The 17530-nt window shown below is 44.6% G+C and overlaps 1 long non-coding RNA gene across 1 annotated transcript; it reads left to right on the top strand.

Moving 5' to 3' along the window:
• Positions 1-1141: 1141 nt before the first annotated feature.
• On the top strand, positions 1142-12116 carry LOC138750251 (uncharacterized). The gene is made up of 3 exons (XR_011349198.1): positions 1142-1877; positions 2122-2422; positions 12031-12116. It is a non-coding gene; the product is annotated as an uncharacterized lncRNA (long non-coding RNA).
• Positions 12117-17530: the final 5414 nt, after the last annotated feature.

The following is a 17530-nucleotide window of genomic DNA, read 5'->3' as shown; positions in this document are numbered from 1 at the left end:
GCGAACCAGACTTGCCAAGCTCCTGCCCCCGCCCCCTCCCTCTGCAAGTTACCTCGCAGCCTCCTGCCTCGCCCTGTCGGCGCCATCAGGCCTCGCACCGACGCCTCGGCTCCACTCAAACACCTGGCCGGTACCGGCCACTCCCAGGTGGGGCCCAACAGGCTGCTGGTTGCCCGTTTTCCCTGGACCGCGCGGCTGAGGATGATCCCGGCGCCGTCGCCAACTTCTTCTCTTTAGCGCCCGCGGAGACGCGATGGATCCCGAGCAGACGACGACGCCGCCAACGTCCCGCCTCCCCACTGCATGAGCCAATCAGCCCGCGAAACTGCCCATCAATCCAACCCGACTTCAGCGTCCAATCAGATAGCAGCCCCTTCGAATCATCCCATTGGCTGGCACAACTGAAGCAACCAATCAGTGAGCGAGCGAACACACAGGTGCACCCAATCAGCTTCGCAAGACAGAAAACAGGCAGTCGAAGGAGCAGGAGCCCCTTCAGCCCATCCATTTACAACTACCCCAACAACAATCAAAACCTTAGATTTCATAAGATCACTTTGTCCTGGCTCCAGGATTCCTCTGATCTGAAGAAATACAAGGGAGACTATTTATTCTCAATCTTTCCTTCAAATTAATTACTGCTTCCAATTTAATGTCTGTTACTTTTTTCAAAGTATCTGCATCTCAGTTCGATGCATCTGATCCCTCTACGAATGTGTATGACAGTAAACTCATCACATGTCCATGGATCCCAATTTTAAATGAACCTTCAACAGGGTAGAGAATTCCAAGGATATTACATTTTCATTAAAGACATTTCTTAAAGTCCAAGCAGCTGATCAGTTATTGGGAAATTGTGACACTTGGTGTTCAGCTCCTTTGCATTATCCTCCCTCGATCCGTGCTGCTGTGTCCCCTCATAATGTTGTAAGGCCATCTTCTTTTTTTCCAATGAGAAAGAGATCCATATTCAAACGTTCCTCCTATCACCTGGTTAAAACATCCCAGAAACAAATCTGATAATTTTTGTGCACTTCTCATTCTTCAGATAAGGAAACTGGACACATGACTCCCGATGTAAGATGAGCAAGACCATTCGATGTGAAATTGGAGTGTGCGCGCTACTGTGAAGGGTGGAAAGAAGGACACACACTCAAGAAATCAAAGTTAAAGACTCCTTTATTACACTGGCAGCTCTACTTCTATTCTCTCCCTGCTGCTGTCGACTGGAATTATGTCATATCAGCGCCGGCCTCCAATTAGTCAGTATTCCTGTCCTTGTTGATTACTGTTGTGCGGGTTGTCCCCTGGGTCGAAAGTTGTTGGTCCCTGTTGACTCTGCGTGGTCATCAGGTTCGTCAGTCATCTTGTGCACGGGGGGATCCCAGTTAGCATGATCCCCCACCTCCCCAGAACCAGTGATTGGAGCGCTGTTCGCTGCTTTTGATCGCCTATATCTGCGTCATGGGGGCTGAGTGGAGACCAATTTGCTGGCTTGAGGTGGTCGATGGTTAAAGTCTCTTGCTTCGCAACAATATCCAGCACACTTACCGTGAAGTGTGGAATGAACGATACACACCCAAGAAGTCGAAGTCGAAGACTGGTTTGTTGAACTGGCAGCTCTGCTTATATACTCTCCCAGTGCTGAGGACAGGTCTTTTGAAACGGCAGAGCCAGCCTCGGATTGGTGGGTGTTCCTGCCATTGCTCATTGCTTCCCGCCGTGCAGGATGTCACCTGGGACGAAGGTTGTTGGTTCTCGTGGGATCTGCTCAGTCACTGCGTTCGTCAGCCATCTTGTGTACTGGTTTGCATCCCGGTTAGTGAGCCGCAACAACCATATATTGTGGAAGAATATGGAGCCCATATTTACAAAGGGTGGGTGTGAATATTTAAATGAAACTCTGACATTCCCTTTCTCCTTAAGGCCTCAGTTTATGAAAAGGAACATTAAAGTAATCGGCGCTCCTGTTTGGGGGGTCCCTTGTCCTCATTTTTCTTCTTTTTTCTTTTGGCACGGGGATAGAGGGGGGATGGGGTGGTTTATGGGGGGGGGGATTTGTATTATTATTAATTGTGTGAATTCTTTGTGGATTTATAAATATTTTTTTTAAATGATCAGAGGTCATTCCACTGGACCTAAAGAGGCCTAGAGCAACACTGGGGACACCCTCCTGCCCCCCACCCCCCCACCACCCCAAATATCAATGTGATCCACTACGATCATTGACAAAATCATCGAGGACCCCTTCACCCGGCCAACAGCATCATCCAGCTATTCCTGTTGGGAAAGAGATCCAGGAATTTTAGAGCTGGTACCAAGAGGCCCAGGAACAGCTGCTTCCTCCAAACAGGGAGAACGTGGAACAATTGATGAGCTGCTCATACAAATACTCCTCCACTCTGCTATATATTCAACAATAGTGAGTTATTTTTCTGGACATGCTCCACATGTATTATTTGTCTGTTGTGTGAGGGCTTGGTTGTGTGTTTGCGTGTGTTTACCCCAAGAACTCTGTTTTATCAGGTCGTACTTGTGCTATCCAAGGGTAATAAATTTGAGGTTGTACTTTGGAGTGGGTGCAGAAGAGATTTCCTGGATCGGAGAAAGTATCTCATGAAGTAAAGTTGACTGAGTAGGGCTTTTCTCATCCCACTACCACCACCCACCCCCCACCACTCAGCGAAATTGACTTTATTCACAAATTATTTCCAAAGAGGAAGACCATTCCAAGTCTTTTCTCCCCCTCCTGTTGTATCCAGATATTCCCTTCACTGAACATTGCTGCATACGTCTCTGTTTACCTTCATTGCCACCACTTTGATACCGTGTGGTTACAGCTCCCCTCTGCTGTTGGAGGAGTTCCCCTTGGTCTCAGCCTCTCAATGCCCGGTAATGAGAGGGTTATGATCCATCCCCATAGTGCCTTCGTTTTGGCTGTGCCAAGCCTCCATCCATCCCTCAGCATGTACTCCTGCAGCCTGGAATGTGCCAGTCGGCAGCGTTCCCTCCCCAACATCTCCGCTTGCTGAAAGACTGACAGGTTTAACGTAGAACACGAGAGCACAGTACAAGCATTTCGGCCCTCGATGTTGTGCCGACCGATGTATTCCAACCAAAATAAAAATAACTAACCCCTTCCTCCCTCATAACCCTCCATTCTTCTTTCATCCATGTGACTCAGAGACTCTTAAATGCCCCGAAGGTTTCAGCCTTCACCACCACCCCAGTTCTTGGGCTCATCCTATGTCCCTGACCTGGTAGGCATACACTGTATCCCCTCCCCTTGTCACCCTCCTGCTGCCCCCACCCCGAGCCAGAGGTGAAGGTGGTTTCTCAGCCGAGGAGCATATCTGGGAGATGAACCTCAACTGCATCGAATTCAGGTTCCCGCAGATCAAAGCAGGTCCGTGGGCCAAGATGAGTGACCCGATGGTGAACCGGAGATCCAGGGGTGGTCTCCGTCCTCTGGGTCCATCCTCAATACTGTCCCCTATCCCCCACCAGTCCCGTCCCCAAAGCCTCTGTCCCCCACTGGGCCTGTCCCCAATGCTCCGCCCATTGCTTGGACTGTCCCCAGAGCTCCTGTCTCCCACCAAGGCCTTAAACAAGCCACTGTCCCTCAACATGCCCAGCCCGTCCCCACACCCCCACCCCAATTGATCTGCAACCAAAGGCCCATCGCCATCAGGTCTGTCCTCCCACCAGACCGGTTCCCTCACTGGGACCCTCTCCAATCGATCACCCATCACAACTACCCCACCCCAGTTCTTGAACCTCCCCCTTCCCCACCCACAGGCCTTGGAATCAGAGCTGCTCCTGGGACACCCAGACAGTGGAGATGTGGGGAGGGCAGTGATCCATCTCCTTCCTGGTGGCAGCATTCCATACCTTCACCAAATTGGGGAATCCCCTGACCCTTGGCACTGGGTCAATTGACCCATCTGAGCCAGGCCTCTCTCTCCCCCCACCCTGGAGAATGTGGCCCAATTCAGTTGGCTGCTACAGTACACACTGCCCTTCAACTCTTGTCCCAGGACTCCTGCTCCCACTTGTCCTTCAATGAGCTGTGTGACTACAGCCAGGAGCTTCCCCCTCCTCATTACCCTTGGCCCTGTGGGTGAGTGGGTGGGACATGACGAGGGGGTTGTAGGTCATGGAATTGGGGTAAGAAAGTTTGGGTGAAACCTGGGAAAGGGAGCGGTGATCTGCCGGCTGTGATCATCCAGTAAAGATTGTGTCAGGCATTGAAGACGGAGTCAATGCAGTCCCCTGCCGGGTCCATTCCCCACCGGGTCCATCTCCAAAACTCTCCACCAGGTCGATCCTCAATATTATCCCTCGCCGGGACCATCCCCAATCACGTCTGCACTGGGTCCAACCCCAATACCGTCCCCCGCCGGATCTGTCCCAAATACCGTTCCCTGCCGGGTCCATCCCCAATCCTGTCCCCGCTGGGTCCATCCAAAATCCCGTCACCCGACAAGTCCATCCCCAATCCATTCCCCCGCTGCATCCATCCCTAATCTCTTCCCCCACTGGATCCAACCCCAATACCGTCCACCGCCGGATCAGTCCCCAATACCATCCCCCATTGGATCCGTTACCAATCGCATCACCACCGGGTCCAAACAAAATCCAATCTCCCTCTGAGTCCGTCCACAATACCATTCCCAACTCGGTCTGTCACTAATTCTTTTGTCCAACAGGTCCTCCCACAAACCCTATTCCCCACTTTTCCCTCCCCAAAGCCCCTGACCCCCGCCAGGTCCATTCCCAAAGCCATTGTCCTTCACTGGCTGGTCCCCAAAGCCCCCGCCTCCCCACAAGACTCATCCTGAAGCCCCAGCCCTCCCCTGGGCCTGTCCCAAAGGCCCATTCCCCATCATGTCTGTCCTCCCACTGAACCGATACTCTCACTTGGCCCATCTCAAATCGATCACGCATCAGAACTGCCTCACCCCAGTTCCTGCACCTCCCCTTCCCCCACCGACAGGCCTTAGAACCTGTGCTACTCCTAGGACCCCAAGACGGTGGAGATATGGAGAGGGCAGAGGTCCAATCTCCTTGCCAGTGGCAGCATCCCAGTCCTTCACCGAGCTGGGGAGTTCCCTAAACCTTTGCACTGGGACATCTGTCCCATCTGAGCGAGTCCTCTCTCTCTCCCCACACCCTGGAGACTGTGCCCCTGTACAGCTGGCTGCCACAGTACACACTGCTCTCCACCTCTTGCCTCAGGACTCCTGCTCTCACTTGTCCTTCGACAAGCTATGTGACTACAGCCTGGACCTGCCCCCACCTCGTTACACTTGGTCCTATGGGTAAATGGGTGGAACATGACAAGGGAGTTGTAGGTGGTGGAATTGGGGTGAAAAAGTTTGGGTGAGAGCCAGGAAAGAGAGTGATGATCATCCGGCCAATGAGAGGCATTGGGGACAGAGTCACTGGGGAGGGGACAGAGCCTCAGGGAAACAAGGGCCCTGGATTTGGTAGCAATCACAGCTCATGGAAAGTAGGAGGAAGAATCCTGGGAATCATTGAGTGTGGCAAGGTTAGCGTCGCGGTTAGAACAACGCTGTTAAGGGGGCAGCAAGCCGGGTTCAAATTTGACACTGTCTCTGGGGAGTTCTACATTCTTCCTGTGTCTGCGTGCATTTCCACCAGTTGCTCCTGGTCCTTCCACCATTTAAAATGTACCGGGGGTTGTAGGTCATTGGTGTAATTGAGTGGTTGTGGCTCATAGGCTGAAAAGGCCTGTTTCCGGGCTGCATGTGTCAATCTAAAATCACCATCTAAAATGATAGTCCAGCCTGTCATGAATTTTTTAAATATTCAATTCAAAAGACTGGTCCAGATAGACAACTCCGAAACAGTCCTTTCAGCCCATCTTTTCTGATGGCCAAGCTGCTTGCAAACAGTCCATATCCCTCTCAACCTTTTCATTCCACGGACCCATTCAACTCGCATTGCTTTGTCAATCTCACGGCCTGTGGGAAGAAATTATTTCCCTGCCTGTCAGCCTGATTTTGTTCCTCCATATCTCCTTCCTGATGGTAGTGGGTCAAAGATGCTGTGTGCTGGATGTCTGCGGGTCTAATTACAGGCCCCATCCCTGGACAGTCAGAGGCCCCTTGTCTCAAAGTCCCATCCATGTGGCCTCTCACTCAGCAATCCCTCGTCGGAACACAACTACCCCCTCCTTACCTACCTCTACCAGCCCTTAGTATCCTCATGACAGTTCCAGGCACCTGTTATGTCGACCCTTGATGACCTGCGCCAGCTCTAATTTGGACCCTGCCTCACCTAAACCATTGGAATAACCAGCGCCTTCTACCCTCGAGAGCCCGAGGGAATCCGTACCCTCAGCAGTGTCCTGCTGGTGCACAATCGAATGCCCTCCATCCCCTTCCACGGGTTCCCTGCTGTTATCAGGCTCCTGTATGGACCCCACCCTGGCAAAACTAAGAAGAAACCTGTAAAGGAACTTTATCTTTTTTTGGTATAACTGTAATTATTGCATTGGAACAAGACTTGGGTAATCGAAAAGTGTCATAAATTTGTTGTAAAACATCCTTATATATAGGAAATATATCAGCATAAAAAGTTTTATTAAACTCTATAGAAAACCCATCTTCACCAGGTGCCTTTCCATTTGGCATATCTCTTATGGCCGTTTCTATTTCCTTTTCTGTAAAGGATTTATCTAACTCCTGTCTATCTTCTTGATTCAATTGTGGCAATTTAATATTTTTCAAAAAAGAATCTATAGCATCCTCAGTTACATCTTTACATTCTGAAGTACATAATTTTTAATAAAAATTACAAAATTCCTCATTAATTTCCTTTTGACTAAAATTAATACCCGATTTCTTTCTAATTACTGGTATAATTCTACATAATTGTTCCTTTTTTAACTGCCATGACAAAACTTTATAAGATTTCTCACCCCATTCATAAAATTTATGTTTAGTTCGGTTCATTAAACATTCAAACCGATAAGTTTGTAATTCATTATATTTAAATTTTAAATTAGTTAACTGATTCTTTTGCGTTTCAGTAGCATTTTTTTTGAAATTCTTTTTCAGTAACAGTTATCTTTTTCTCTAAATCTTCAATCTCTTTAATTCTCTCTTTCTTTACTTTAGAAGCATAACTAATAATTTGACCTCGTAAAAAAGCTTTCATTGCATCCCATAAAACAAATTGACTAGAAACAGAATTAGTATTATTACTAATAAAAACCTCAATTTGTTGTTTTAAATAACTAATAAATTCCGTTTTTTGCAGTAACATAGTATTGAATCTCCATCTTGGAGCTCTCTGAACATCCTGTCAACTCTGATATTCTAATAATAATAATGAATGGTCCGAAACCAGTCTTGCCTTATAATCCACAGATGTAACCCTATCCTGCAAATGTGCTGAAATTAAAAAATAATCAATTCTAGAAATCATTCTGTTTTCACAAGAGAGGATACAGATAACCTCCCAAGGATGTTGGGAAACATAGAGACTAATGCAAGGGAGGAACTGAAAGAAATCAGTATCTCTAAGGACATGGTCTTGGGGAAATTGATGGGATTGAAGGCAGATAAATCCCAAGGGCCGGAAAATCTACATCCTAGGGTACTTAAGGAAGTGGCCATTCAGATAGCAGATGCTTTAAGAATTATTTTCCAGAACTCAATAGACTCAGGATCAGTACCCATGGATTGGAGGGTAGCTAATGTTACCCCACTATTTAAAAAGGGGGGTAGAGAAAAAGCAGGGAATTATAGGCCGTAGAGCCTTACTTCAGTAGTGAGCAAAATTATGGAATCCATTATTAAGGAGGTAATAGCGGAGCATATGACTAGCAGAGAAGGGATCGGACAGAGTCAACATGGATTTACAAAAGGTAAATCGTGTTTGACAAATCTATTGGAATTCTTTGAGATGGTGACAGGTAAAATAGATGGGGGAGAGCCAGTGGATGTGGTGTACCTGGACTTCCAAAAGGCCTTCAATAAGGTCCCGCATAAACGACTGGCTTCCAAAATCAAGGCTCATGGGATTGGGGGCAAAGTATTGATGTGGATTGAGAACTGGCTGGCAGGTAGAAGACAGAGAGTTGGGATAAATGGCTTGTTTTCTGAGTGGCAGGCGGTGACCAGTGGGGTGCCACAGGGATCTGTATTGGGACCCCAGCTGTTCACAATTTACATTAATGATCTGGATGAGGGGATTGGTTTTAATATCTCCAAATTTGCAGATGACACTAAGCTAGGAGGGGTTGTGTGCACGGAAGAGGGGGTCAGGAAGCTCCAGTGTGATTTGGATAAATTGAGGGACTGGGCAGATACATGGCAAATGCACTATAATGTGGATAAATGTGAGGTTATCCACTTTGGTATTACAAACCGGAGGACAGATTACTATTTGAATGGCAATAGATTAAGAGATGGGGAAGTGCAGAGAGACCTAGGGGTACTTGTACACCAGTCTCTGAAGGCGAGCATGCAGGTACAGCAGGCGGTTAAAAAGGCAAATGGTATGTGGCCTTCATATAAAGAGGGTTTGAGTACAGGAACAAGGATACCTTACTGCAGCTGTACAGGGCCTTGGTGATACCCCACCTGGAGTAATGTGTGCAGTTTTGGTCACCTTATCTAAGGAAGGATGTTCTTGCAATGGAGGGAGTGCAGAGGCGATTCACCAGGCTGATTCCTGGAATGGCAGGAAAGACTTATGAGGAAAGATTGAGCAAATTGAGATTGTACTTGCTGGAGTTTAGAAGATTGAGAGGGGATCTCATAGAGACATATAAAATTCTGGCAGGACTGGACAGAATGGATGCAGATGGGATGTTTCCAAGGATGGGAAAATCCAGAACCCGGGGCCATGGTTTGAGGATAATAGGCAAACCATTTAGGACCGAGATGTGGAGGAATTTCTTTACCCAGATGGTGGTGAATCTGTAGAATTCATTGCCACAGAGGGCAGTAGAGGCAGGTTCATTAAATATATTTAAGAGGGAATTAGATATATTTCTTCAGTATAAGGGTATTAAAGGTTACGGAGAGAAAGCGGGGACGGGGTACAGAACTTTAAGATCAGCCATGATCTCGTTGAATGGCGGAGCAGGCTCGAAGGGTCGAATGACCTACTCCTGCTCCTATCTTCTATGTTTCTATGTTTCTATCCCCATTATACCTACACCTCACTGTGATCCTGTATATACATCACTGTTAAACCTTTTAACTGCTCTGAACCCAGTGTCACAGTTTCTGTCCCAGTCTACCGTACATCACCATTAAACGTTCTCCACACTGTGAACACAGTGTCACTGAATATGCAACAGTGTGACGTGAATCATCGTTAAACTTCTTCCCCACTGTGAACCTGTTGTCACAGTATCTGCCACAGTTTATTGTACATCACTCTTAAACCTTCTCACTACTGTGAACTCGGTGTCACAGTACCTGCCTCTGTCTACTGTATATCACTGTTAAACTTTCTCCCCACTGTGTAACTGGTGTCACAGTATCTGGCTCAGTCTACCGTACATCACCGTTGATCTATCTCTCAACTGTTAATCCAGTGACACTGTATTTGCCATATTATATCGTACATCACCATTAAACCTTTTCCCCATTGTTGACTTGATGCCACAGCATCTGCTGTTGTTTATTGTACATCACTGTTGACCTTTCTCATTGCTGTGAACTCAGTGTTACAGTATCTGCCACAGTATATCGTACATCACTGATGAACCTTGTTCCTTCAATATTTCCGAATAAAAATAAGGTCAGATTCTGCGGAAAAATATCTCCTATAACTTGTTCCATTAATATTGTAATTCTCCCCAAAAAGATCTTGCATTAGGACAAAGATAAGTTGAATGCAAGAAAGTTGCAACATCTTCACCACACCTAAAACATTGATCTGATAATTCTGATTTTATTCTATTCAATTTCACTGGTGAAAGAAGTAACTGTGGAAAAAAAACTAGTTGTGAATTCCTTCCTCACTGCTGCAGTGTGGAACTCTGATCAATAGTTCCAGACTGCTGAGTTGAAGTGAATTAATGCAACTCCCCTGGATCATGTGATCTCTATTGGAAATCAGCTTCCTGAGGAGCTTTTCAAATCCAATAGCCTGAATCACCTGACTCGAGGTGCAGCTTTCAGATAAAATCCTTGCTGTCATCTGCTGACATGACTGATGTAAAAACAATTATACTGAACTAATTTATGTCTTGCATTGAGATCCTTATACGGATGTCCCCATATTTGCCAATCAATTAAATTATTCAGATCCATTTCCCACCTTTGTCTCAACTTATGAACTCCTCATTTAAAAGTTCCTACTTGTAATAAAGATGACATCATCAAATATTTTTTTTTAACAATTCCTCTTATAAAGAATTTCTATTTCAGTACAACATGGTTGGTCCTAACTTATCCTTCAAATATGCTCTAAGTTGGAAATAGCAAAAAAACTTGCGATGAGTATACGATATTTATTTCTCAGTTGCTCAAATGACATTAATTGACCCCTTTCATAACAATCTTCAACATTTATAATTCCCTTACGAAACCCGCTATCCAGAAATTGATGATCCTTTGAAAAAGAAATGAGGATTTTGAATCAAAGCAATTCTGGGTGATGTACATCCACTTACACCAATTACATCATTTATTTTATTCCATATATTAATCAAATGTTTCAACAATTGTGTATCTTTATCACCAACCATTAATTTTGATTCCCAGTTGTACATAAATTCTTCTGCTTTTCCCTCTCCTATTTTATTTGATTCTATTTTAACCCTTTCAAATAAAGAAGCAAGAAATCTCATTTGAGCTGCTCCATAACAATTTTTAAAATGAGGAAGCTGCAGTCCTCTCAATGCAGAATTTCCATTGGGTTATTTGTAACATGGGATTCAATCGGAAATGGGTTCATGTGACATAAAACCACGATGCAGACTGTTTTCTAAGAATGGAATGCAAGAGGAGGGTTGTCTAGGTCTCCAGCAGGATATAGATCACAAGATATAGGAGCAGAAGTAGGCCCGTTGAGTCTGTTCCACCATTCTTCCACTCAGCCCCACTGCCCAGCTCTCTCCCCGTTACCCTTAATTCTTTGACATATCAAATACCTGTTAATCTCTGCCTTAAATACATCCAATGACCTCACATGGGTTTCACGACCCATTGACAAAATCAATTTTTCCACATTTATTTTAAATTGACACCCTTTTATCCAGAAATTATGCTCTCCTGTCCTAGAATCCCCTACCAATGGAAACATCTTTGCCATATGTACTCTGTCCAGGCCTTCCAGCATTTTAAATGCCTCTGAGGTCCCCCTTATCCTTCTGTACTCCAACTAGTACAGTCAAAGACATGTACGGTTACATGATATTATGTCTTGTTGATATTTACCACTCGGGAAGGTTCTTGTTGGTTTTCAGATAGAGGTTTGTTGTTCAGGGAAGAATTAATGTTTTTGTGATTCAACGTACCAGCATCTGAAGTCTGTTATCTCTTCAGAAAAGCTTGATAGCTTTAGCATGGAGCAGAGCTGAGCCACGACTTTGCAGGTATTTAAGGGAGTGTGTGGGCAGGGTTTGTTCTGGACCAACAATCTCACCAAATGACTCTGCTTGAAATCAAGATTCAAACCATTTTGAGGAATACAACAGGAATTGTTCAACAAGAGCCTGGTGTTCCCTGAGGAGTTTTCTTTCAATAGTGGAAATGATTTTTTTTTTAAAGCCTGTTAATATTCCTGATACAGATCTTTGTATTTAACTTTCAGGTTGCTATCTGTTGTTAACTTGGAGGCATTTAATGGGGTGACTGGGTGGAATTTTTGCTTTAACCAAGCAGTTCTCTTGCAATTTTCCAGCTGTTCGATGCAATTCAGTTGCTTGCAAGTTTAGCAAGTGGGATTTTGATGTGAAATTGCAACTCACAGCGTCATTTTTGTGTTTGAAAATGCCAATGTGAAAATTTTAACTTTGGTCTCCTTGGTTTGCTTAAGTTTACAGAGGAGACGTTGGGTCAAGCTGAGAAGACAGAGTTGGATGCCCATTTGGCGAATCGGGTGGGCAAAGCATTAAACACAAAACGAGGGGCTGAAAAAATAATGAAGCAGACTGAAGTGCCGTTGAACCAAACCCAGGTAAAGAATTTCATTTTGTGCAGTCTACTTAAGAGACCAAACGATTTGGGCTTTTAGTGGTGACCTATTTAAATGAACAAAATCTGATTAGAATTGAAGTTTATGGAATGTTTGGAAGTTAATGTTTATAATTACGATAAATGAACAAATCAATGAGCCTGGTATAACAGTATCTGCCTCTCTCTACTGTACATCACCGTTAAACCTTCTCCCCAATATGAACCTGATGTCAAAGTATCTGACACTGTTAATCGTACATCAATGTTAAACCTTCTCACGAATGTGAATCCTGTCTCAAAGTTTCTGCCTCAGTCTATCGTACATCACTGTTAAACTTTCTCCCCCCTGTGAACCTGGTGTAATAGAATCTGCCTCAGTCTACCGTCCATCACCGTTAAACCTTCTCCCCACTGTGAACCTGGTGTCACGGTATATATCTGAATTTACAGTATATCACCGTTAAACCTTCTCCCCCCTGTGAACCTGGTGTAATAGAATCGTCCTCAGTCTACAGTCCATCACCGTTAAACCTTCTCCCCACTGTGAACCTGGTGTCACGGTATATATCTCAATTTACAGTATATCACCATTAAACATTTTCCCCGTAAACCTGGTGTCACAGTATCTGCCTCAGTCTACCGTACATCACCGTTAAACCTTCTCACTATTGTGAACTTGGTGTCACAGTATTGATCTCAGTCTATCGTATATCACTGATAAACCTCTTCCCCACTGTGCACCCGGTGTCACGGTATCCATCTCAATTTACCGTACATCACTGTTAAACATTCTCCCCAATGTGAACATGATGTCACAGTATCTGACACAGTTTTAAGTCAATCACTGTTAAACCTTCTTACTCCTGTGGAATCCATCTCACATTTTCTGCCTCAGTCTACCGTTCATAAACATTAAACCTTTTCCTCCTGTGAACCTGGTGTTAAAGTATCTCCCTCAGTTTAATGTACATGACCATTAAGCCTTCTTACTGCCCTGAACTCAGTGTCACAGTATATGCCAAAGTCTACTGTACTTTACCGTTAAAACATCTCCCCACTCTGAACCTGGTGTCGCAGTATCTCACACAGTTTATCGTACATGACTGTTGAACCTTGTTAATGTTGTGAACCCATTGTCTCATTATCTCTTATCAGTCTACCATACATCATCGTTAAACCTTTACACATCTGTGAATGGGTGTCACTGTATCTGACACAGTTTATCGTAGATTACTGTTAAACCTTTTCACTGCTGTGAACCCAGCGTCACAGTAACTGTCTCAGTCTACCGTACATCATCGTTGAACTTTATCCCCACTATGCACCTGGTGTCACATTATCTACTTCAACATACCGTAGATCACTGTTAAACCTTCTCCCCATGTGAACCTGGTATCACAGTATCTGACACAGTTTATCGGACATTACTTTTCAACTTTCTCACTTCTGTGAACCCAGAGTCACAGTAACTGTCTCAGTCTACCATACATCATTGTTGATCATTCTCCAGCTGTGAACCTGGTGGCAGAGTATCTGCCTCAGTCTCCCGTATATCACCATTAAACCTTCTCCCCAATGTGAACCTGGTGTCACTGTATCTGCCTCAGTCTACCATACATCACCGTTAAACATTATCCCCATTGTGCACCTGGTATCACTTTATCTACCTCAACATACCGTACATCACCATTAAACCTTATTCTCATGTGAACCTGGTGTCACAGTATCTGACACAGTTCATAGTATATCACTGTAAAACCTTCTCACAATTGTGAATCCTACTATAAAATAATGCACCCCTTCTAAGTCTCGCTGTATTCAAATCCCACCTATTTTAAAAATTCCAAAAAAAAGAGAAAAATCAATCCCAAAACAAGTTACTCAAAAGTAGTAGCCCCCTAAAAATCTGGGTATGGTAAAGTCCACAAGTGGCAGGTGACTAAAGGACTCAGTGTCACCCACCCCCAGTCAGACTTTCACAAAGTCCTGAAACAAAAACATTCAACCCAGTGATTCCAGTCCCACTGATTGTTCAGGATCTTCAATATCGAGAAGACTTTGCGTCAATTCAACTTTTTTCCCATTCTTTCCATATTTTCCAATCTTTTCATTTTCATTCCCATTGACCCTTCTCTTCGGTGACAATGGTGACGATCACCCATTTCCTCGAACATCTGACAATGAATTAGCAAATATTAAAGGATCATGGTCATCATCAAAAAACAGAGATTGAAAATTCCCATAAAAATCTTTCAATACTGCCGCATAACGAAAAGCAAATTTTTATCCCTTTCGCCACAATACTTCTTAGGCTGAATTAAATTCTCAATCTCTTCTGATAATTTCTTGACTCAGATCTGCATTAAAAAAACCCTATTATTTTGAACCATTATTGGAGCCTGATTTTGCCGTGTTTTCTGCACCACCAATCGGAGGATCATCTCTCTGTCTTGATATTTAAAACAGCGAATCTAAACTGCTCGTGGTAATTGGCCTGGAAACGGTTTCTTCCTTAACTCTCTGTTCGCTCGATCTAATTCCAGTCCATCTGGAACAAATTAGCTGCCCTACACTTCTGGGATCCATTTCTTCAAAACCTTCACTGGATCCGAACCTTCCATATCTTCTGGAAAACCTACTATCTTAACATTATTTCTACGACTTTGGTTTTCTAATGAGTCAAACTTCTTCAATAATTCCTTCTTCTGAATCCCCCAATCTACAAAAGGATCTTCCACTATTTCCATTTTTTCTCTATTACGCTCCACTTGACTCTTGCATTCAAGAAAGCCTCCTCAATCTTTTTAAAATGATTTTGCACAGTATCCACTGATCGTGTCCATCTCGTAACATCACTCTTAACTACATTAATATCTTGCTTCATAAAAGTTATTTCTTCACACACAGTGTTCATTTTAGTTTTCATTTCTGAAAATCCTTGAGTCATCTGATGAGTCATTTGCATTGATATATTTGACATATCTTCCATGAGCTGAGCAATCCCTTCCAGAATTGGAAACACAGAATCCAGTCCAGGATCCATCACCTCCATTTGAGGCTGACCTTCTTTTGCCACAGTCCCCAGTTCTTCAAATTCTAATGAAGTTGAGCATCTTCTTCCTCCATAGCAATAGGTCCTCTTCTGGAGCTGCTGCAGGTCTGGACACCTGGCACAGTGTGCCGACCTCGTCAGTTCACCGTCGCTCAGGCTCCCCCACATCCCACACCTTCTCCAAAGGTTTGTGGACCCTCGACACACTGTGCATGCCCGGTAGGGCCACCGACTGCACAGGTGCGTCTTCTGATGTTACACTGTACCTCTCCTGACCACCAGGCAATGCTGCAGGCTCACGTGCCTGTCCTCATTCAGCTGGCTCGCCCTCACGCCTGTGTTCACGAGTGCACAAGTCGAAACCGCTGAACTCATCGCTAAGCTGGCGCCGACGAAATACTTAGCCGGGCAGGAGTCGTCTGAGGCTTGGGGACTCCAGTCAACAACTCCGTTGCTTCAACTTGAATTCGGCCTCAATTCTTCAACTCTTTTGTAAGGTAATTTCTTCTGGAACTGAGTTTTCGATTTTTTCACATTTGTAGCTATTTTGATCCTCCACAATTCCAAAGCCTATAAACAGTATTTTTAATCACTTTTACAACTTTTAAAATCGAGCATTTAATAGTCTAACAGGGAAGGGTGGAACCACACGTCTACCCTCTGCGCCATCTTGTCACAGTATCTGACACAGTTTATAGTAAATCACTGTTAAACCTTCACATTACTGTGAATGCTGTCTCTTAGCTTATGCCTCAATCTAGCGTTCATCAACGTTAAACCTTCTCCCCCTGTTAACTTGGTGTTAAAGTATCAGCCTAAGTTTACCACACATCACCATTAAACCTTCTCCCCATTGTGAGTCCAGTTTTACTGTATCTGCCACAGTTTATCGTACATCACTATTATACCTTCTCACTACTGTGAACTCGGTGTTACAGAGCCTGCCAGTCTCCCGTACATCACCAGTAAACCTTCTCCTCAATGTGAGCCTGGTGTTACTGTATCTGCCACTGTTTAGTGTACATCATCATTAAAAATTCTCCCCAATATGAAGCTGGTGTCACTTTATTCGCCAAAGGTTATCGTACAACTCTGTTAAACATTTTCCCCACTATGAACCCGGTGTACAGTAACTGTCTCAGTTTCCCATACATCGCCAATAAAGCTTTTTTTTCCCACTCTGAGCCCAATATCAATGTATCTACGTAGTCTCCTGTACATCACCATTAACCTCCTCCCCACTGTGAACCAGGTTTCACAGTATCTGCCACAGTTTATTGTACATCATTTTTAAACCTTCTCACCACTGTAAACCTGGAGTCACAGAATCTGCCTTATTCTACCATACATCTCTGTTTAACCTTCTCAGGACTGTGAACACAGTGTCATAGTATCTGCCAAAGTCAACTGTACATCACCGTTAAACATTCTCCCCACGTTGACCCATTTTTCACTTTTTTTGCCACCATTTATCGTACATCACAGTTCAGCCTTCTCCCCGCTGTAAACTTGGAATCACAGTATATTCCACAGTTTATTGTACATCACTGTTAAACCTTCTCACTACTGAAAACTTGGTGTCACAGTATCTACCAAAGTCTACTGTATATCACCGTTAAATATTCTCCCAACTGTGAACCTGGTGTAACAGTGTCTGATACAGTTTATCGTACATTACTGTTGAACCCGCCAGATAAGCTCCAGATAGCGAAAGAGGAGTTCTCGCATCTGCAGGAACTGGGGATCATTCGTCGCTCCGACAGTCCTTGGGCCTCGCTGCTCCACCTTTTCCCAAAAGCCTCCGATGGCTGGCGACCCTGCATAGATTATCGACGGCTTAATGACACGACAGTACCTGACCGTTACCCCATCCCTCACATTCAGGACTTTATGGCCAATCTGCATGGTGTGAGAGTATTCTCCAAGGTCGATCTGGTGTGCGTGTATCATCAAATCCCATTGCACCCCGAGGACATCCCCAAAACGGCCATCATCACCCCCTTTGGCTTGTTCGAATTTTTATGCATGCCTTTCAGGCTCAAGAACACCGCCCAGACCTTCCAGCACCTCATGAATACGGTGCGCAGGGATTTGAATTTCGTGTTCATTTATCTGGATGACATTCTTGTCGCCAGCAGAGACTGGGCACAACACAAGTCTCACCTGCACACCTTCTTCTCCCGACTGGCCGAATTCAGCCTAATGATCAGCCTGGCCAAATACCAGTTTTGTGCAGAAGAAAATTTGGATGGGATGAAACTAATCCAGAATCCATTACACAAGATTGGAAAAATTAGATTGAGCGTCT

This window comes from Narcine bancroftii, unplaced genomic scaffold, assembly GCF_036971445.1.
Source record: "Narcine bancroftii isolate sNarBan1 unplaced genomic scaffold, sNarBan1.hap1 Scaffold_110, whole genome shotgun sequence".
Classification (NCBI taxonomy): Eukaryota; Metazoa; Chordata; class Chondrichthyes; order Torpediniformes; family Narcinidae; genus Narcine; species Narcine bancroftii.
The sequence above is the reverse complement of the archived record's forward strand: the minus strand, read 5'-3'. Positions and strand labels throughout refer to the sequence as shown.